At 43.7% G+C, this 23,173-nt stretch overlaps 1 protein-coding gene and 1 long non-coding RNA gene across 3 annotated transcripts in view; one reads left to right on the top strand and one right to left on the bottom strand.

Annotated features, from left to right (window-relative positions):
• Nucleotides 1–23,173, top strand: part of Pdk1 (Phosphoinositide-dependent kinase 1) — a 289,915-nt gene that overhangs the window by 92,431 nt on the left and 174,311 nt on the right. The gene's annotated exons all lie outside the window — the stretch shown is intronic.
• Nucleotides 7,857–12,008, bottom strand: LOC139822364 (uncharacterized). Of its 2 annotated transcripts, XR_011734498.1 has the most exons (4): nucleotides 9,194–12,008; nucleotides 8,835–9,099; nucleotides 8,275–8,479; nucleotides 7,857–8,150 (listed from the first exon to the last, which is right to left on the bottom strand). It is a non-coding gene; the product is annotated as an uncharacterized lncRNA (long non-coding RNA). The 2 variants fall into 2 exon arrangements; XR_011734497.1 differs by having other exon boundaries at nucleotides 8,835–11,011.

Here is a 23,173-nt window from a genome sequence, read left to right as displayed (position 1 = left end):
CGATATCGTATAACGTTCTATACGTTTGATCGCTTTATATTAAATATAACCGATACATGCCGTGTATCGTCTTCGAGTGGCTCCGGGAAATGCAATCGCAGGCGTATCGACGGCGAAAGTAGGCCATCCCTTAAGAGCGCCGCTCTCCTCAGGGGCTGAAAGGGGTTGGGACGGCCAAAGGACGCGGTGAAAGAGAAGCTCATACAGTCAGTTGTACGCCCCGGTACTTCTCTGAAGAAGGGCCCACTCCGAGAGACTGAGTGCTGCTCGAGTCTCTTCTACTTGTTAGAGAATATCCGCGAGGTATATGCGCTTATTTTCGCTTTACCGGATCCACTAATCGGCTAAAAATACTAATCGTGTTTGAGACCGCAATATCGTCACTTTATACGTATATTTTCTGTATCGCCTTATCTAAAGTATTTCAAAAACTATTCACTCCGTTACGACTAACTTACCGCAATATTATAGTGATAACAATCGGGATTTAAATACATGAATCAAATCAAACTCGTAAGTCATAAAATCTTCGCTGGACTTTTTTCTCTAATATTTGCACAATTTATTTCTGTCTAGTTTATATAAAAGTATTTTTCGATAATATTTTCCGTTCGATTTTGATTAATGCGGCGTATCGAGAAGCCACCGCTATAGTCTTTGAATTATTGCAGCAGCGACATCCCTATTTTCTACCCCTTTCGTATGCCCGTCTGCATGCGTCTTCCAAGCGTAAAGTATGACGCGCAGAGTAATTTTAATTACACGATGCAGCGGCCCTGAATTGTTGCTACCTCGGGGACCTCAGACATATTGGACTAATTCACGTCATTCAGGCGACACTTATTAAACCCGGGAATGCCGTCGGCCTTAATCCTAGCAGAATGCAGCTGGGACGGAAGGGGTAAAAGACGTAGCGGTGCCGGTGCGCCGATGAACACCTCCGCGTAGCGACTGCTTCTGAAAATCAAGGATTCGAAATTACTATCATAGCTTTTGATTACTATCGAAGATCTCGTGCTGACTACCATCGCGATTATCGTTCATGTTATAAAAATAGAAAGAGTCCTAATTAATATAAATTAAATTCTGCGTTTTGCCTATATATACACTTACGTATCAATTCTGATAGCAAATAGAAATGCCATATCGCGAAAACGGAGCATTTTTTTGTCACCATGGATAATTCGCGAATCAGTCAAATCTAAAAAAGAATTTGCAGTCGGAGTAATCATTTACCGCGTCAAAGGCCAAAGGAGAAAAAAAGCCGACGTCGTGTTCGGATACGATTTCACACAGCGGTAATTAGAGCCACGCATGCTGAGCATTAAAAAGCCATCGTCGAAAAAACGAAATAGAAAAGGGGGAAAGAAGGAGAGGGTGAGGAGGCAAGACGTTAAATTCCTCCTGTAATCCGTCCTGCTTCGGGGTTCGGCAACGAAGGCGAAACAAAACGTTGCGCGATATAATCGACGAATAATAATCGGTGCCGCCGCGCTGTTATCGGATGGGCATAACGAGCGCTATCGTTAGGTTTTAATGAGCACTAGCCCTAAATTAATATAACGACCCGCATGGTCCCGAGACCGTGACGGCCTGCGCGTAGGGCCCCGTGACGTGACACAACGACTAGACTACCGTGACGATTTTTAGACGATACGCGTAGACGCGGTGAGGAACACGGTCCCGTTCCCGTTAATACCCATAACGATTGCCGCAATTAGTGATAAATTATTAACTAATTGCCGAACGACATAACGAATTCGAACACGCGATTCGTAATTTGATAGTAATAATAATCTTGGGGTCACTTAGACGACGATCGCGAGCTATGATCCCTTTCCCTTTTTGCAAGTTTTGTCCAAAATATACTGCAGGAAAGGAAAGTGCTCTATCAATTAGCAGTGCGCTTCTTGATTAAAATTGTCGGTAATTAGTGATTATAATTAAAGGAGCGTCAGTTAAGCGGATATTACTTTTGCGGCAAGAGAAGTGATCCCGCGAATTGGTTGTTAATTGGTCGTAATTAGCGAAAGATACTTAATTCTCGATGTTGTCACCGATACCGCGATCGCCACAAGTTTTGACAGGTTAATCACGCTGTATAAATAAAGGAAATGGAGAGCGAAAGAGAGAGAAAGAGAGAAAAAAAAAAAACAGCAGTAAATGGAGACTCGCGGAGGAAACGAGCTTTCTCGGTTCTAGTTGCTTCTTGCTTGGCAGATTCATTAATTAATAGTGTCGTATATGCGAAACTTGATGCATTCATGGGTGCGTTGACATGGCGCACAAATGGTGCGCCGGCACCGCCACGTCGCGAATGCATTTTTTGGACAATTCAGTAAATAAAGGTGTCAGAATTTGAGTTGTGAACACGAGAGAATAATATCGTAGCTCTTTCTCGTCGGTGTCAAATATAAATACAAGAAAAATATTAATTGCTTACAAATAATGTGTGATGCTTTACTATCGTTGGTAATTTAAACGTGACACATATATGCAGTATGAAAACGCGACAGCCTATTTGAAATTCGATCTAACCTTTACATCTCGATAATTAATTCAGATCTTACAGAGACCGTGTTATTCAAATTACCGAACGGTATTATAAAGTCGATGAAAGAAAAAGAAAATGATTTCTTGCCGCATCAGCAGCGCATCTAGGGAGATTTTCCGCTGCAACACCGCGTAACATAGTAGCGAGGAATAATGTGCAGTTTGATGCAGCCGGTACACGCTGCTCGAAACGGCACGCAAGCCTGCACTAACATCAGGCTTTAGACGTCGTTTCCGGAGGGTGGGCGCACCGACTTCCCTTCTTTCCGAGTCACCTTGTATGGCTCGATCTTGTTCTCCTTTTCCTGTATGTATGCATGGGTAAGCGTCGCGCTACGTTGCGTTGCGTCGGAGTAAAGAAAGGATGCTGTTCCCTCTCTTTCCCTCTTTCTTCCTCTTTCTCTTTCATTCATTCTCTCTGACGACATTGTCTCACCGCGAACTCGCGTCTTTACGCATCCGACATTGTCGCGCGTTATCTCATGATATTGCTGCAGGCTGATTCTGTAACTCTTAACGACAATTTCGTTATCGTTATATTGCATTGCGTAGCTTTTTTTTTACCATGTATAATATGTAATATCTGCGCAACAACAATGTAACGATAATGAAACTGTCGTTATATATAAGAGTTACAGAATCAGCCTGCAGAAATTGAGTGTATATCCGCGCGGAATAACATACGTTTAGATTTCGACACCTTGCGTTTAACTTTGCGAGATTATCAGGTATAATTTGCATAATCGACGGCTTTCATGCACTGAAATGCGCTGTAGTCAAACAAAAGTGATTATCTTACAATTAGATTTCTTCGCGTTACATGGCACTCCGGCACCAATTTTGTTAACTTTACTGCTGTAAGGTATTTTAATATTACTTCATTACACTCAATTACTAAGTATTACTCGCAAAATTATTTTAATCCGATAATATGCAGCATTTCCTGGAAACTAGTTTGTCGGAAGTCAATAATTCCAATCACTTATTAAATCGACAAAGAATTATGCGCTAAGGAACGCACGCACGTGCGTTGTCGATTTAATGATGATTTCTCGTGACTCTAATTTTCCGACGTTTGTTTTATTGATCAAACTGTATTTGAATATATCCCCGGTAGAAATACAAAAGCTAAGTTTTAAGATTAATTATAAGTATTAAAATCAAGAACCAAGCGCTATCGAATTTTCTACGATAGCGTCATGGCAAAACGATACTTTCGCAGCACCCCGTATACAATTTATGAAAGACTTATGGCATTACCGGCCAACATCGCCGCACTGTACAAAGCGCGCTACCAACGCGCAATAGCGCATCCTAATGCGTCATGATGCATAATAATGCATCATAATGCGTCATGGTACGCCATAATGCACGAAAATGATTCTCCGCCAGGAGCTAGGGTTTTCTTTATTTCCTCGCGACTATTAAACGCGATTTCCCGCCAATTTCACCGCCGCAAAGTAATTGCATTTGGCGAACCGCACTACTAATTATTGGCTATACGATCAGCCACGTCAGAGAGCGACGCGAAAAATGGCCATGTGGCTCGCGAACGTCGTATAAATATTCTATTTCAGTCAGTTTTTTTTTTCCCCAAGTATACCGAATTATCGATTCCATTTTTAATTGGAAGCTGTATCGGGCGAAAACGGACGAGCGATATTTAACCTGATTATAAACAGTTATCCGACTTTTTACCGTGGGCGTTTTTACCGTCGACGCGCGCCCGAATTAACTCGTAATTTCCAAAGCGAATTCACGCGAGATTCATCGGGCGGCGAGTTACGCGCTCCGACGGATGTATGAAGTGCATTTTAAATGCTCGCGAGCGCGCGAGCACGTTGCATCGAGCGCGATTTATAGTCCCCGCATAGTAATCTCCTCCCGCACTCTCTCTTGTATGTGTCACAGACCCCGGCGTGATGTATACGTCGTAGTAGCGAGACGAGACTAGCACGTACAAATACACACGAGAGGCGCGATAGGACGTAGCCAGCTAGCTCTCCCTGTATGCGTCGCGCGGCATATATCGCGCGCGCATACTGCATTACTGTACGAAAATTCATAGCACAGTACGTATACTATGTTAACGCTTCCCCCCTCCCTCTCTACCCTCTCCCTTCCCTCAGGTTAGTCCCATTATAGAGTCCCCTAAGTACTGATCCAGCTTGTCACCTCTCGCGAGAAACGCTTGAGATATTTATGCTTGCTCTATCTAAGCAAGCAGCCATACTGTAAAGAAAATCCTGGTACAGTATTACCGAGCTCGCCCGGTGCGTTGTCTAATATTTCCTCGTTGACAACGGCCGGATGATATCTCATTTCGACTCCTCGCGCGCCGGAAGAGAAGCCCGCGGTACAACGCGGCGCAGGCCGACGCGACGGGTTTGACCATGAGACCGGGCAACGATTACGCTAATCGCGGAGCCATCAGGCCGGAGTCGTGGCTTCCCATGGGGAATCGCTGTCGTATAACCGCGGCCCGCGGTGTGTGTGCCGCGCGTGACGTCATCGGTCATCACTGATTTCTAGTCGATGGTCACGAGGATGTGCCGCCACGTGTGACTACGAGCTTGGTTGTACGATTAAGGTTTTAATTACACGTTAACGACTGACCTCGGCCCCCGGGCACACACGCACGTGGAACATGCACCGCGCGCGCTGCGTATACAAACTATTGCACGCGCGCATCGTTGATAACGAGCAAATTCCTCCCGCGTGTTCAACACGCGCGTGCGATACGTCGCGGATAGATGCAGTTTGCGCTCCTCTCTCGGCCCCTCCCTTCGGCCGCCCCCTCTCGCGTTCTTCCGGGACGACGGGATTAAATCGAGGTAAAACGTGGAGTCGCGGAAACCCGACGAAACGATATCCGCGCGTTTTTCGCGATAAACGATCAACGACGAGGCGCATCATCGTCACATGCGACTCTTATTTTCGTCATTCGCGTACCGTCACGTCGCGTCGTGTAAATTGGATTGGCAGCGGCTCCGTCGCTGTATGTGTCGCCCGTGTTGTTGTCGGTTCTATTAATATGCCAGCGGCGTATGCTATAAATTCTATTCCAACCCAACCCCCCCGGGGGTTGCAGCAGCCTTGAGAGGCAAGGACAATCGATCTACCACCCTCCACGTGAACGAAACACGAGTGCGCGCCGCCGCGCACACGTACACGGATAAATACTGGCGGAAAAACGCGGGTGCACACACACACACGTGCACGTGACGCGCGCGCACGTGTGTGCGCGTCTCGTCCACGCCGCAAATTACCGAGCACAACCCACTTTTTAAAATATTTACTCGTTGCCCGTTGGAAAACCAATCGACCGTACTCTCGCAGCGCACTCGCCGACGATTAACTCGACTCTTTGTCAGCGGCTCTATCGAAAATCGCCGCGATGCGGTATTTGGGTACCACCACCTGTCGAAATTAACCGTGTTTTCGCGTCCGACGCTGCGATTTAGGTCCGATCTAAATCACGACATGGATTTAAATAATGAAACGCCCGTGTATTTCCTATTGTGCTCGTTGTAATAAATAGCCGTCTAAGAGAGACAAAAGTTTGGTAGTGCGTTGCCAAGAAAATATCTATACAATCAAGCAACAAATCGTCTTTTTGACGCGGGACGTTTCGAAATAAACTACGATACATCAATATACATGTAGAAAATAATTATACGCGATATTTAAATACTTTTTTAATTACCTGTTTACTTGAGAACATATATTGTCACATCTTTCTTGATTAAAGATTGTTACTTATGAGAGTAACTACAATGGATACGCGAATATTTTCACGGCCTGATTCGACGAAGCAACCCGCTTCTATCGCCGCCTTGCCTTTGACCAGGCCCATTAGCATCGACGAGTTCCAATTGCACGACGTCAATTCGCTACCACTGACGTCATCGCTGCCACCGCTCCTTTTAACGTGCATCCGCGCAACGTGCATTTACGCTTTCACGTACGTGTTCGCGCGGTACGGTCAATCGCGACACGCGTGCCTGCACGCATTACGTGCAAAACTCGTGGCAAAACACGGCTATTTATAGCGAGGCGTATGCGTCCCACTGGCGTAAGTGTGCTCTTCAATTAGCGTGAATGCATTCCGGTTGCAACCGATGGCAACACAGCCATCGCTCGATCTCTGCGCGTCGACATGAATTGGTGTGGTTTATAGACATACATATTTTTACAAGAGCATTCCGGAAGGGTGAATAACTACATTTTTGAATGATTAAACCGCTCTTTGTTATCAAATCGAATGTGTGCAAAACACTGCGTTTGCCGGAAATTGGTTATTACGCAATGTTGCAATAAAAAAAAACAAATACAAGGTAATTGTAACATTTTTCGAAACAGTAAACCCGATTACGACTTGTTCCATATATCTGCCCTCGAGATAATTAAAACGAATCGTTAGCAAGTTAGAATTAATCTTTTCGCGATTTAGCAAATGGATTGTTCTCTTATCGATCTTTATTGATTCGCCCATAAATCTCCTATTTTGATGATGTTTAGGATCAACGTTGTGATTATCGTTAGATGTTAATCATAATTAATGTTCAACTTTTGATACTCATTTGAATGTGCATAATTAATGCATTTAATGGACGAACAAACTCATTTATTCATATACATATTGTACATGAAATTATATCACGGAGATTGTAAATGCAAATTATTGCATAGGTGTGCGTGATTGAAATTTACAGAATTTAGATTTGGTCGCGAGGGGCGAAAAGAAGTTGGGCACGGCTCGCTTTGGCGTGGCACGTAATGTAAGACGTGCCATTCCTGTTGGATAAACCCCCTCGTATAGATATTGAAATGCCGGTTTCCTTCTAGTCGTAACTTTCGCGCGACGGGCCCGTTCATGCGAGAGCGCGCGGATCTATCGCCGAACGGAGAGAACCTGGCCGGGATATCAAAGATCAGAAAGACGTCCCACAGCACGCCTCGCTAATTTCAGCTGAAACGCGAGCGCTTCCCCGTACCGCAACAACACATTGTATCGCGCGCAGCTAGTGAATACCGCGATCGATGAACTTTCGAATGCAAGAATGCTCGCAGACAATCAGCCCGAGATCGTGACGCAAGATGAATCGCCCCGCGAACGTTCCGGTTCTGTTAAGCGCGAATTTATTCGACTATCGAGAAGCTTCTCTCTTTCCAGCTACTCTCTGGAGAATGATTTGTATGCCTAGTACAGGAAATAATTATAAATAGATCTTTGTTTTCACGATTAGGAGTTTTGTTCAAAAAAGGGAGAAAAAAGACAAAAGGAGGAGAAAGCATAACCATTAAAAAAGACGAATGTGTATTGTCTGAATTTATTACATGTAAAAATAGTTTACGTATATAGTATGCACTATTATCATTTACGCATGGTTGTGTACAATAGCGTGTGGAATATACTTAATATACATATATCGTGATCTCTCTCGTAAATTAGGATTTCGTGGCGCTAATATATACCTCCGCTTCTAGATCGATCGCACGATCAAATAAAAAATCGCACGTGAAATACGTCATGGGTAGATCGCGTGCCGGATTCCTCGTTGAAACCTCGACTCCGTGGGTGATTCGGTGATTCGCTAGAAAATTCCGGCGTTCATTTGTCACAATTTATTCGATGAGACGAGACCACGATCACGTGCTCCGAAGAACGCCGCACTGGGCGCGAAGGAACGAGTCACGAGGCAAATCATTGTCACTTACGGGTCGGCAAGGCGGTACCCTCTTGGAGGATGTTGTTATATTTCTCGTGATTTCATCATTAGGACGCCACTCAAACACTTAATTCATTAGCCCGTCTCGCGGACTCGGTACGGATCGGCGGCGCTTAGCTCTGCCTAGCACGTCCTGGCACTAACACTATCTGCCTTTGACCGGTTGTATCTGCTCTCTGGCGCCACGACACCTCCTGAAATCAGAGCTTAATTCGGTGATGACGTTAGCGAGAGATAGCTCAGTACTGAGAATAATGGAGGAAGGCTTTAGTTTATTTTTCGTTTCTTTCTCTGATAATAAATGAAATTTAATCCTGAGAGGGACACAAGCAATCGCCTTATTATTTATTGTTGTCAACTTATTATTAACAAGCTGCCTCAGGCTTTCAATACATAGATAAATCATGATCTTATTATGACACGTAAAATTTTTACTCGCACAAATGAAAAAATGAGCATATGAATATCAATAACTATAAAGATAAAATAATTTATTTAGGATTGCTGTCGCATTTTGCGCCTTTTCACATATCTTTAGATGAGACTTACGTTAACCTGTTCTTCCAAAATTGGTCTGGTTAGCGAATAATCGAGTTCAGCATCGTGCAGCAAAGTCTTAACGAACGGCATCTCTTTATTGACGTTTGATGATCGGTTCTATTGATTCGAGCGATTCACGATCCCATTAGAGATGAGCCGCGCTAACCTGCGCGCATCTGCATAAGAAATGCGAGGGAATGAAACGGCAACCGTAATTAACGAGCGAAGTCGAAGTCACGTCATCCACCGGCGTCGTGACCGGAAAACCTTGGCGCTGCAATTTTCAAACGATACATATGCAGGCCGCGATAACATCCGTCTTGATTTACTTTCGGTCTGGTAATTTATTTGTTATGGCGGGGATTAACCTTCTTCTTCTGTAGACCGTCGGTTTATCCGGGCCCCGGTGTACAAAAGGTGACGTCAGGGACTATGGGGAGGGCGGGAGTGACCGCGAAAAATAAATGACTTCGCGTGTTCGTTGAGAGGTAGGTGGGTGGCCTCTCTTCCTTCCAGAAGAAAGAACGGTATCCTCCTCTTCCTTCCATCTCCCTTTCTCTTCCGCTTTCTCTCCCCCTTTTTTTTCTCGCGTGCCGCTAGATTTATGTCGACGCTTCGCCCTTTCGGTCGACGATTCGCCTCGACGGTCCTCGGCTGATAATAAATATACCGGGCCCTCTTATCGCGAGTGCGCCGCACCGTGGGAGCACCGAGCGCGAGCGTGGGGGAGAAAGAGAACGAGAAAAACCACGACAAGTGCGTACGTATTAACGATGCGTGACTTCCGTGACATGCGATAAATGCAAATTCGGGGGAGCCATCCGTGAAAACGGTACCACGTGGCGCTGAAAAAGTAATGCGGGGCGAGGGAGCCGGTACAAAAATATTATACCAACTGTCTATATGTCGACGTAGTAAAATGCGCGGTAGCGGCGGCGGCGGCGGGACGCGTGCGTTCCGCTCGTTATCGTTTCGGCTTTTTATCGACGGGCGTAAATCCCGGTGCAATTAACGGGATAACTGATTTCCGATTTCGTTTACGTCAGCCATCGAAAATTAAGTAAAATCACCAACATTTCCGTAGGGACGTGTTCTCGCGCTCGCCGCTCTGCCGCGCCGCGGCCCGGCTCAGATTACGATCTCTTCCGACGAGTGAGTAACGAATCGTCGACGTATATCGAGAGATCCGTTCCCGAACATTCCGTTTCTGAACACCCTGTGCTGCGGAATAACGTTAACGCTTGGCGCCACGGCGCTGTCGTTATTGGCCGTTACCGCTGGAGAGTAATAACGACCGCGTCGTGGCGCCAAGAGTGGTCGGCTCTGCTCACGACAAGCATCATACACCGCGAATGAATAATTTTCCAATCATCGGGGGATAATTATCCTATCTCGTTCCGATAAAACAAGGCTGCATGCCTCACGAAGAAAGCGGGAAGCGATCATTAAAATCCAAATCAATCATTTTCCTCGCTGTACTTTATTTAGTTAGCCGGTAATCGACGGAAAATGACGGAAAATAGAATAATGATTTATCATACCTTAAAGAACCGTAAAAGGCAATATTACAAAAACATTCGTAACATTATCTTTATGTTATACTTGTATTCAAGGCATTTACTGCATATTCATTCAAACACTAGCTTATTAATATTTACGGCTAATAAATTCCCTCTGTCTGCTAGTTTTTTTCCGTGCGTCGCAGATATTAATTATTTTTTACATATCTTTTTACGCTGCTTAATATTTTATGCGACGTAGAATATTAAATTTCTCTAGAGTACTAAATTCTTCTGGCTTATCTGCAACTACACTTGCCGTATTCATTCAAACATTACAGAAAGTACTCATTTCGCCGGAAACTACGGCATTATAAGGCACGAGAATAGCAGTGGGGAAAACCCGCTGGAAAGATAGTGCGTAGATGTTCACATGTAACGGTATAGCGTGCCCAGGAGAGACGGGAGATGACAAGAGAGAGGTAACTCCGTGATATTCGAGCCGCGTTCGCGAATAAAACTATCGCGGTGAACGTCGTCGTCGTCGCCGTCGCCGTGCGGCGCAGATGCGATTGCAACAACGGAAGGAACGTCGGATCGAGGAAGAGAAGAGGAAGGCGATGAGAATAGCACTTAAAATCGTTTTACGGACGTCGCCGGTAACTATTTCCATCGCGTCGCCGCGCGCGCCGGCACGAGCCGAGACGACACGCGACACGACGGGATGGGACGAGGGATGGGTGGAGAGGAGAGGAGAGGAGAAACGAAACGAGACGCAGGTTTTTGTCGCGCGCGAGATCGCGCCTTTTACGCTTCGCGGTGAGAGGCGGAGCGGAGAGCGGCGCGGCGTGCGTACGACGGCGACAACGACGACGACGACGACGAGAGTGGCCCCGGGGCCGCGGCGCGAGGTTGCATTCGTCGTCCGGACGGCGGCAGGGTGACGGCGCGGCGCACGGCGCGGCTTGCAAATGGTGGGACGGGAGATTAATGAGGTTTGTGTCGCCGACGTGGAAACCAGACACCTATACGGCCCTGTTTCCATTTCACCGCCGCGCCGGGGAGACATACGAGACTCGGTGCTCCGAGAGGCCGAGATCGGCGTGCGTAGGCAGACGCACGACAAATATCGTAATTGCACACGGCAATTAAGAGTCGAGAAAAGTGTGGTCTGTTGAACGGGCCGATCGACCGACGTCATACGGGATTGATCGTCTTTTTTTGAGACGAGAAAAAGACGAAGAAAAAAAATAGAGAATAAAGCGAGACAGACAATAACAGCCACGGTTTGCGTAACATCCAATTTTTCTAATTTCTTCCGTGATTTTTCTTTCGTTGATATTTCATCTTGTAAAACATTGATTGATCGTAATCGTACTTATCATAACCGTAATTATTGGCAATTCCGCACAGTTTTAAAGATGCGTCGTAAATATTATGTTTTACATAATTTTGTCGTTTATAGGACGTATTTCGTCTTAAACAGAGTCATAATAATGCAAATTGACAATAATAATTGTACGTTAATATATTCCGGGGTTTGAATCGCCGCAATTAAACATCGTCATCGTTTGACGGATAATCTCTGAAATTTTTTTGTACGAATGTCTCGAAGACTAAACCGTGCTATAAATTTAATCGGAACGACATTGGAACCGCCGGCGGTTTTGCGACAGTCTCGCTGCATGTCTCGTGAGCAAAACGTTTAATTGGTATTTGTTTGGTCCAACGGAAATGTCACTGTTGCGAAACAGTGCCTCGTGAAAGTGCAAAACGCTCATTGGGCTTAAGCTCGTGACGCACGTATATACCGGGTGTCTGGTTTAAGTCCGCCTTGGAAGCGGGTCAAGGTGTAAGTCGACTATCGCGGTAACGCGCTCGGACGACTTGCATAAGACGAGGTCGGCTTTGCGCTCGTCGCGCGGATTAGTATACAGCAGGAAAGAACGCTATTGCGCGCGCCCGAGATGAACCGTGTTGTCCTTGTCACGTCCTCCTCGCGTCGAGCTTTCAATCTTCTTGGATTATCGCGAATACGAGAACTGTAATGTCGATATTCGAACCATCATTCCCTGCGCCACGTCAATTTTGAAGGAAATCTCATCACTTGTAATTCTAACGGAGCAAACTCGAGACTTAATCGCCAAGAGGCATTTGAAAATTGAAATGTTGCGAACGACGTTGCCGTTAAAATTCCCGCCGAGAGAAAACGGGCTCGAACGGAGTCTCTCATTGAAATTTTAACTAGCGGTTGTGAGAAAATTTCATACGGCCGCGCGCTATTCATCTCGATTCTCGATGAGCATTCATAACGGTAGATCGAGGCGCAATTGTTGCATCGCGGCTGTTTACATCGCATTTCATTAGCACGCGTGATACGCCGCGCGGCAAGAATCGCGCGTTCCAGCCTAGCGCGCGGATCGAAGCGCGGTGCCGTCATCGCGAGGCCAAGGAACGGGAACGATAATTGAAACAACTGCGATCAGTAAACATCTCTACACATGCTATCCCGGGTGTACGTAGTACGTATCGAATAATAAGGGATCGCGTTTTGTCTTTCGACCGTAAGACGGATCTCGTTGTTGCTCGTGAAAGAAATTCGATTCAATGGAAATTGAAGCGGCCGCGTTGAAATTCCCGGTGCGTAATATCGTCGCGATGCGACGAGGGTGAAATGAGACGGAGAGTGACATGAATGGAGCACGAGCGCGCGCCGATGACGATGATGACCTACTCGATAAGAAACGGGGTGGAATAATAACATCGTTATCCGCATTGCACTTATGAAACCGAGGCGAGAGCGAGGTCGCGCCGGGCTCTGCGTTATTGTTTCGAATCGGACTCGCCGATGAAGTGAAAACATTCTCAGTGACTTTAGGACTGTTATTCAAGTGGAATCTATACCGCGCGCAGTTGTAATTTTATATTGCGCACCCCACATATGTCGTCATTCTTTGCGTAATAAAATATTCACGCATTTTGCTCAATCATTTTTATACTGGAGATCACTGCTGTTCAATATTTGCGATATTCTGAAAATAAAGCGGAGGAGAAATTGTCCTACTTTGTTATCGCGGCTTTCGAAGCTTGCGGAGCGGACACGAAGAAGTTGTAAAAGTTTCAAATATTAATACGTAAATTTTGTATTTTAGCACTACAGATATGACACGAGGGTGACCGTAAATTATGTGACGGTACACCGGCTTTTACAGGATACTGTTCACAAATCGCTCCTGTAAAAATAAACCCCTGCGTCACGATCTAACGATGACGTTAACGCGCGTGCACCGATCCAGGAACTTTCCAGCCGTCGTTACGTTGAAATTGTTTGGGCTTTCCGACCGGCCTCTCGCAGTGTAGCGCGCATACAAATGGTCACCAGTTAGCGAAACGATGCAGCCATGAATAGGTGCACGGCTGTAATGTTGTTCCAGGAAAAAAAAATACTTCGCAGGCAGCGTACTGTTTGGGGCGCGCGATACGCGCGCAGGATGTACAAATTCGTACAACTTCCGGCCGTGCAAACGCATCCTCTCGACTCGCGCTCTCCTTTACCCTCCCTTGCCCCCCCTCTCTCTCTCTCTCTCTCTCTCTCTCTCTCTCTCCTTCACCCTCGTGCCTCTCTCTCTTTCTCTTCGGTTGCACCGGCGACCACGTTTCGCATGTAGATGACCGCTTACGTGGCGCACGGGACACACGCGCGTGCTTCGCCCGCAAGCCGTATGTACACGGCACACGCGCGTGTACCTACGCATGAGACACGCGGTCGTTGCCAATGCGACCAATCCAATGCATTTTAATATAGGTAGCTTTAACGACTTACATAATGAGGCAATTTGTTTTCTCTCTTCGCGAGTGCGCCCCGAGAAGGCTCTCGCGCAACGGAATTAGAAAGTACACGTATACGTGCCGAGATGGCATCCGCGATATCAACCGGCCGTACAATGCATGTAACACCCTGGACGCGCAGTTGCATCCTGAAGCGCCGCGTTATTCCCACACATGGCGATTATATCGTAGCTGGAACGATAAGGCGAATAGATGTCTTTTCATTTTTTTTTTCACATTTTAATTTTTTCGCCACATCCTCTCGAGAGAAGCCTCTTCGCAGAATATTTATATTTTTCTCCAGTTCTGTGAACTTACGATGAAACTTTAGCCGTATTATACGAATATAATTTTGTTTATAGCTTCATCTTATTAATGCCTCAAAGCTTCAGAGAGAGAAAAATTATTAAGCTTTATTTTAATTCAGGTTTAATTTCAATTTATTCAGCTTGGTTTATATAGGTGTGTTGTTTATTTTACAAGAAAGTAGGTTTATCAGACAAACATTAATGGTTTACGCAAGCCTGCGCTAATCGCGAATGCGTATACACGGACTTCCGGTTTCCGTCGATGAAAGAAAGAACGGAGAAGGAGGAGCGAAGATGAAGAGAGAGACGTAGGGGGGAAAGAAGTAAACGGAATCAAATGTCTCGCTCTTACGTTGGAACGGAAGTCGAACCGCTTCGACAAGTTCAGGACCGTCCGCTGAACGCGATTTCTGTGCGATTCTTACGCGGCACGTCCGGTTTCCGGCTCGTTAGACAGTCCGAGACCGTTCACCTCGCATTCCGTTCATACTCCACGTCTTTTATATAGTCTCCTGACTTTTTTTTCCAGTTAAATACGGAACGCAGAATACATTCGGACGCATACCAGCGTGAAGTATTTCCGGGAATCTTCTCCCATGAATGAAAAACGATCTATCGATTTAAGTTAAAAAGTTGACGACAATTTTGCTTTAGTTTCTTACTTATTGCCCCTCTAGTGCTTATATTTGAATATCAGACTGCACGTGCAACGCGTGTCATTCAAATTATACAATGTTATACGTGATCTAAATTCGCGCGTGTATGCCTTGGCAAAACTTTGGCTCTATGGCTCTAATAATAAAGCGTTATTCTATTCTATTCTATTCTATTTCCGCGCGCTACTCCGACTTTTAGCGCAACGTGCATAAATCTATGTATAGATTTTCGCGAAATGCAAGCGAGCCGTTCCTTTGGAGAGTTATCCGGGATAAAATCGCTGTTTTCAATAGCGCTTACGCGCGTAACGATTGTCCCGCGAGATTTTACGAGACAAGGCCAGTAAAAAAAACGTGCTTCTATTGCTGCACGATTTTTGCGCCATAATGATATTCCGAAGGTCCCCTATGTCAAACGTTTATCTTGCCGGCCAGGCAAGAATATCAGCAAACTAAACAAATAAAATATTGCCGTGTTTTTCGCAGCCTGATATAACGAAGGTTACTAGTATCGTTTATCGATTCAGGCTGTGCACTTCGTAAAATTCTTTCGAAAAAACTGCGTTTTATTCTATATTTCACGCCACAACGAAATCCCGAAGGTCCTCTATGTATTCTGCGTTGTCCGCGATACGAATGTCCGTAAATCGCACCGATAAAACGCCTCCCAGCTACCCGATGGGAGAGATCTGATTGCAAATACGACATGTAGATTATGGCCACGTACAATGTAACTGTTTATATAAAAAACATCGCGTTGCGCGATTGCGATCGCCTTTTACACAATGACGGATGCCTGCCGGAAACGTATATATTTTTAGAAAATAAGGAAACCTACGCACCCAAGGTCTCGAGAGCGCGTAACGACAGCGTATAAATATTAATAGAGTCAGATAAGAAAATCAATCAAGTTTAACGACGTGCGTGCCGACGAATCGTTAACGTGTACGCCGGTGAGGTAAGCCGGAAAGATTTTACTTGTTTGGTTTCCTTTGTGTACGTGTATTTATTATTTGTAAAAGGCGCGCGCGCCATCCGAATTTTCCCTTGTAAGCGTTATCGTTTTTAATTTGTTACGTCCGCCACGGGGGAGAGCAGGTTTAATTTTTTAGTGTCACTCGCGCCGACCTTCGATCTCTCCGTGCGCGTCGACAGGAACTCCTTGTCACGCGAGGGAAATCATTTTTCGTTTCGTCATGAAGGATTGAATGCTACGCGCCTACGACATTGGCGATCTATTATCGCCATTCTATATGGCCGGCTATATACATAATACATCAAGACCTACATAAAAATAAAAAGGAAAAAGGCCAATAATCGTAATGGATGTTAAATCATATAATTATTAAATTATATATATGTAAAAATGGAACGTTTCGACTTCACCGAGTCTTCTTCAGCCGTAGTAAAAATAAAAATTACAAAAAATTATATAGAATTCTTAAACCTACAGAGCCACATCACCGTTCGAAAGCCTGACAAATTACATACTGAGATCTTGTTGTTGCATCTATGAAGTCAAAGGTAAAACCGGAGATAAAATGTAGTCAGCGAATAAAATAACATAATTGATTCCTCGTTCGGAGGCGAGAATAAATCAGGTCCAGTCTATAAGAATTGTTGCTTTTGTTGTATAGTCAAGGTTGTATAGTCAAAGTATAAAAAATTATCTTACGACAAAAGCAACAATTCTTATGGACTGGACCCAATTTATTCTCGCCTCCGAACGAGGAATCAATTACGTTATTTTATTCGCTGACTACATTTTATCTCCGGTTTTACCTTTGACTTCATAGATGCAACAACAAGATCTCAGTATGTATTTGTCAGGCTTTCGAACGGTGATGTGGCTCTGTAGGTTTAAGAATTTTATATAATTTTTGTAATTTTTATTTATACTACGGCTGAAGAAGACTCGGTGAAGTCGAAACGTTCCGTTTTTACATATATGTAATTTAATAATTATATGATTTAAAAAATACCTACATACTTTCTACAACTTTTTTAATAAGTTTACGTTTTATTTTTTTTTGTGTAAGGAAAATTTTATTTTGGCTGATTACCCACAGAAATATTATAGATACTTTATTTTTTCCCCTCCTCCACACACACGTGTATTTTATAATCTATTTAAATACTCAAATTTTGATATGGAGATAGTATAATTTCAAAGTTAGCTAACTTTCATTGAATCCATTGCTTGTAAAAAATTGCCCAACTATTAAATGAAATGACAAATATCAGTCCAGGATGTCGTACAGGCGAGGCGCCAGTCAGATTTCACGACGTTTTGCTCGGGGAAGTTTTCACGGTCCGCCAGCGGCATGAAAGCTTTAGAAAGCGTTCGCGAAGGAATGTTGAAAAATATTTACGCTATGGCTCGTCCTGCCGTGACCGGTGACTTTCCATGCCTCTGAATGGCCATTGTCCCTAAAGAAGAACGAAAGCCCGTGTAAACGAAGAAAGAAACGCGCGTTGCTCTTTCGCACCGTGTTGAACACGCGGCGGCAGCGCCGACCTGGAACAGCCTTGGGCTTCGAAGGAAGGAAGCAACCATTTGTTAGTGCTTAGGTAACGAGCGCCAGCATGTGGATGCCTTCTGTGTGCGCGAATCAACTTGGCTTCGTTGTTGCCCGCCTCTCCTTTCGCCGTCGAGAGGACCCGCGATTTAGTTTAATCTCCTTTGCCGGCGTGTAACGAGCCCGTAACGCATCTAATTGTTGTTATTATACGCGAACAATTTCGCCTATCCCGACATTCATTATAGTAACGCCGCGTCATTCGCGGTTATTGCGCGACTAGCGTTTGATGTTTCGAAATGTTATCTCCGGCGTTTCGTATCTGATCCGTACCGTTAAACTACTTGAAGGATAATGACGCGTTGCGAATCTCGTCAAACGTTCATGTGTAGATACGATACTCGCGATGTGAATTCTACGGCAGCTAAACCGCTAATTGAAAATATCCTAAATCCGCGCGCGTCTACACACTCAGTCATTATACATTAATTTCTCATTAGTAATGAACGTAATAAACTATTAAATAACTCAAGGGAATTCAAAGCGATTTTTAGGATATTATTGTGCATTGCTTATGATAGATAATTTTTTTATTGAAGAATTAAAAACAGTATTTTGTAAGCCAGAATTAGTGTAGATACGAGGGGGATATACGAAAGTTTTCAGAAGTTGAATCTCTCGTGCGAATTGAAGGTACTTAGTTCAGGATTGTGCCGTTGAATATCGTGAAACAGTCTGTCACATGGCATTGCGCAAGAGCATCGAGGGTAATTGTTCAGAAGCTATTTTTGTATTGTCTGCAATACTTGACTATTTTCTTATAAGATGAAAGTGACTGATAGAAAACAGCGTGTATGTGTGAAAAAAATTTTTTTTAATAAACCTATTTAAATTTGGTCAGATGAGACTCAGAATCGAGAAAGTCATTAAAGATAATGCCTTGAGAAAAAACATTACGAAAAACATATAAAATATAAAATACAAAAACGCTATTTTTTAAACATTTTCGAGAACTGAGTACTCCCTCATATTTATTAAAAGGAAATTAGTATTAATTAAATAATCTTGAAATGGTTTATTTCTTTATCATACCATGTATAATACCATTATCTTCTGTATCAAAACTTTCGAGAGACTTATGCCTCGAGGGGTTCCCAATCGAATTAGCCAAATTATAAATGAACTACATCTCGTTCAGAGGCCCTTGAAAAATACTCATTTATCAAAAAACTAATGAAACTAGTGAAACAAAATTCATTTATACATGCGTTCATCGACCGGTATCGTTCTCGACGCGATTCTCGCACGCTCTCTTCGGATTTTGACAAATTTCTTCGCTCTCAGATAACCTCGAGGCACCTCAAAGTCCCACGAGGCGACGCTATCTGGGAATAAAACGTGACCGTTCACCGATCGTCGAGGGTATCGCACTCTCGAATCCCCCTCGACTTATCGACGTCCATCTCCATCCGCTCGCCCGGCCTGGAACGTCTGGAAACTCGGGATGCATTGTGGTCTATCTTCATTCAATGGAACGCGCAATACGGACCGCGTCGCGTCTCTCCATCCCGCAACTATCGGACTCGAAATGGAAAACGGTGCGCGACGAGACGAGGGAGATTTCCTTGCAGCAATGCGTGCTGATCGCTTTTAGAATGTCGCCGATCGCCTTTTCGTCGGATACAAACGCTCGTCGCAAGCGTCCAAGCAGTGCTTCAGTAACAGCGAATTTCACAGTTCACAGACATGTCCGTATATACGTTATATCCCGGAAAAAAAAGACTTAAGTCATGATTGAGACAGAAATATGTAAAATCGTAAACTGATTTACGATTTCTCGCAAATATAGAGATTTATATAACTTCGGGAAACGTTTTCGGCGGCAACGAAAAGATATGCCGGGATTCCCAAGGCAGAACTTCACACTCACAGCCGAGCGTGAAACTCGGTCACGTCGCGTTAACGGATCGGTATATGACGACAAGATCGTTATCGACGGCGTCATCGGCCCAGCCACAGTCCGCCTTAGTTCGGATCATCGTGCCTATCGTCCATCTTGTCCTAAATCCGAAAGACCCCCCCGTTTCTCGAGGAAATAATGGGCCATTCACCGTGATGCAGCTAGCGTACGACCGGCCGACCGACCGATCGTCTCTGTATCAACGTTCCGCGATTTTGATCTGAATTGAATCGACGAATACGCGCGCCAACAGCCACCCTCGCTCGCCCTTAGCTCCCGGGGATCACGAAACGCTTTTTTGCCTCGTTCCTTATTTTCCCGCCCGAAAACCCCCGGTCAGAAATGCCGGGTCTCGACGCGGCACGACACGGAGCCTGGACGTTAATGGAAAGAGCTCGGACCATGCTGGTAATCCAACGGAAAAGAGCCTATCCATCTCGCAATGCCGGACCGTGGAAACTCGAATCCCCAAAGTTACTTCACCCTGCACGCGTTAAACTCCTCCCCGTCTCATCTTTATCCGACTTTCTCCCGTTATGCGGCAGCGAAATGTCAGAACATGGCGTAGAAATAAGGTACAATGAGAAGCAACGACGCACAATTTCGCGGAAATTCGCGCGGAAAAGGAATACGTGCCGTTTTTATCAGAAATATATTTCACGCGTATTAAAAGATATTTTACGTGTTATACGTGTTATAAGGTACGCATTACGTGTGTTAAAAATTACGATTAATATTTCAGAAACAGCTTTTATATTAATAATTATGAGATTAATTATTATAGTATAATTAATAGATATTTTCCGAAAATAAATGAGGCAGGCATTTAAACGATAACATCTAATTGCTTCTAACAAGGAAACCTCGCAAACTCGAAAATTCTGATTTTAATAAAACTTCCCACACATGTAGGGAGATTAAAAAGATGAATTTAGATATTTTTTGTAGCTGCCTAAAAACGGTTTTAAGGGGTGAAACCACCCCTCATACGTAGAGCGGCTTTTTGCTTTTCTCGATATATTTCGAAAAGTATTCGAGATATAAAAAAATGTTTCAAATAAAAGTTTTATGGTAAAAACATCTCTATTTAATCACATTAATAAAATTTTGAAAAAAAATTTTTGTTTAAAAAATTATTTTTAAAAAATATTATATTAATGTTGTTGAATAGAGGAGATTTTACCATAAAACTTTTATTTGAAACATTTTTTGGTATCTCGAATACTTTTCGAAATATATCGAGAAAAGCAAAAAACCGCTCTACATATGAGGAGTGGTTTCACCCCTTAAAACCGTTTTTAGGCAGCTACAAAAAATATCTAAATTCATCTTTTTACTTCCCCTACATGTGTGGGAAGTTTTATTAAAATCAGAATTTTCGAGTTCGTGAGGTTTCCTTGTAAGCAACAAATATATAGAACATTTTTAAATATAAAATTATCTATAGTTTATATAAAGATAATACATATATTTTTTAGTAAGATTATGTTATTTAAAGAGACCAATTTAACTAAAGAAGCAATTTACACACATAAACTTATATATATTTATTAATGCCATTTAGATATTTTTTTTTTATAAAACATTAAGAGAATCTCTTTCATTATTAAATGTAATATCAATATGCATACGTAAATAGACGAGGGATACATTTCTTGCATCAAATGTATCATCGTAGCATTTGGAGCACCTGTACAGGTTTGCTAGAGAATTATTCACCGCACGAAGGTCCCATGTCTTCCTGCCAGGCAGAATGCAATCTCCCTGTAACCGCTGCTTGTACCCGGCTGTACACTCCCTCGTCTGCATCTCCCTCCGGATGCCACCGTTTGGCTTCCATCGTAACGAGCTTTGATCTCACAGTTCCCGTATAGGCCACTCGACACCTTTGTGTACGCGCGACATTGGTAAATGCGCAAACAGCTTGGAATGAAGTGGAGCAACGCAAATCTCGCGGTCGGAGTCGAGAATCCTTCGTTATACGATCCTGTGTTTGTGTACGAAAAAAGATTCAAGGGCTGGAAACGGGACGACGACACATAGACACAAAGTTCGCATTTTCTTGCAGAGACGAATGAAATTATCGAGAATCATGTTGGTGTTTCGAGTGCGAATTGGAACTTTCTACACTACTTAAATATTAAAGGATGAAATTTAAACGAATATCTTGAGTTAAATAACAATTAATTTTAACTACCATGTGTGCTGAAACTTATTATTTTAACTCTATTAGTTTAGTTAAATTAACATACTGGAGTAGGAGCAGGCGACTGGTTATAGGAATGGCTAAAAATAACTCAAATTTTGAATTTAATATTATGAATTTAACAGTGCATGACGCTGATAAAACCGAGAGCAACGCCGGAGGTTGTTAAAACGTCAGATTTATGATAGAAAGCAGTATTCAGCGTTTACAATCTCTCACCGATTTTTTTAATTGACTTAACGTATCACAGCAATAAAGCGCCTACCTTTCAACGTATTCAAATCGCCCTTGTAGGGCGATTATATTTTAAAAGTCACATCTCTTAAACTCTGAACCTCTTAATTCGTCAAAGCCTTTTAATCCTAACTGGGCGGGCCAACCGTCTAACGCCGACGGTTAAAGGCTTGAGCTTCCTTTAAGGGCCTGTTCACTGAACACACCTCGCTCTTTCTCTCTTTCTTTTCTCTTCTCTCCCCCCCCTCTCTCTCTCGTCTCTAATTGAAACATTGCCTGGACCCCGTGGGGTCCGGTGCGAACCAGCTTGTTCCAGGAATCGAAAGAGATGAACAAAAACGCCTTTGGACAGGGCCTTCTATCTCGTTCCTTCTCTCTCGCTTCTTCATGCTCCCATGCATGCTGCCCTTTATCTCTCCCTTTCTCTGAAAGAAAAGAGATTGGGCCGTCGGTTATGTCCGAATCAAGAGAGAAAGGCAGGGAAAAGGAGAGAAAGAGAAGACGACGGGAGAGAATGCGGACAGGAATGCGTCGCACCACACACGGCGTTGCGTTCGAGGCTCGCATAAAGCTCCATTCACAACCAGTTGCCTCGAAACGAACTCTCGTCTGTTAAGTAATTATGGCTGTTTCTGGCCTGAGGAGCTCGAAAGTGAGTGTGCGAAAATGTTACGACTTTTATACTCTGAATTCTCGATGCAAATATAGAACTCCCCTTGCAAATAATCTCGCCGTGGTTCGGATACATTTTGGAGTTCTCGCTCGCACGAAAAGATTTTTAAAATCCACCTATAGAAGTTACCGTCGATCTTTTATACTGATTTTGTTTCTGTGATGGTTAATTCATAAGTGCGACAAAACATACAGTATTTTTAAACAATATATTACAAATTGCGCAAATATTTTATTATAAAATTATATCTTTTTAAGTTTTTGTAGTATCGTTCTAAATTGAGAAAAAGAATACAAATTTAAAAAGCGTATAAACAATTTTATACATTTTATTTATTTCAGCGAGTTATAAATTTAGTAATCTTCGAATATCGCCAATAAACGCCTCGTTTACGTCATTAGTCTAAAAATGGTGCGGCTCGTGTTTCTCGTGCGTGGGTAGGGAAAGCCTAGAAGTAACGATTCC

This window comes from Temnothorax longispinosus, chromosome 11 (assembly GCF_030848805.1).
Source record: "Temnothorax longispinosus isolate EJ_2023e chromosome 11, Tlon_JGU_v1, whole genome shotgun sequence".
Classification (NCBI taxonomy): domain Eukaryota; kingdom Metazoa; phylum Arthropoda; class Insecta; order Hymenoptera; family Formicidae; genus Temnothorax; species Temnothorax longispinosus.
The sequence above is the reverse complement of the archived record's forward strand: the minus strand, read 5'-3'. Positions and strand labels throughout refer to the sequence as shown.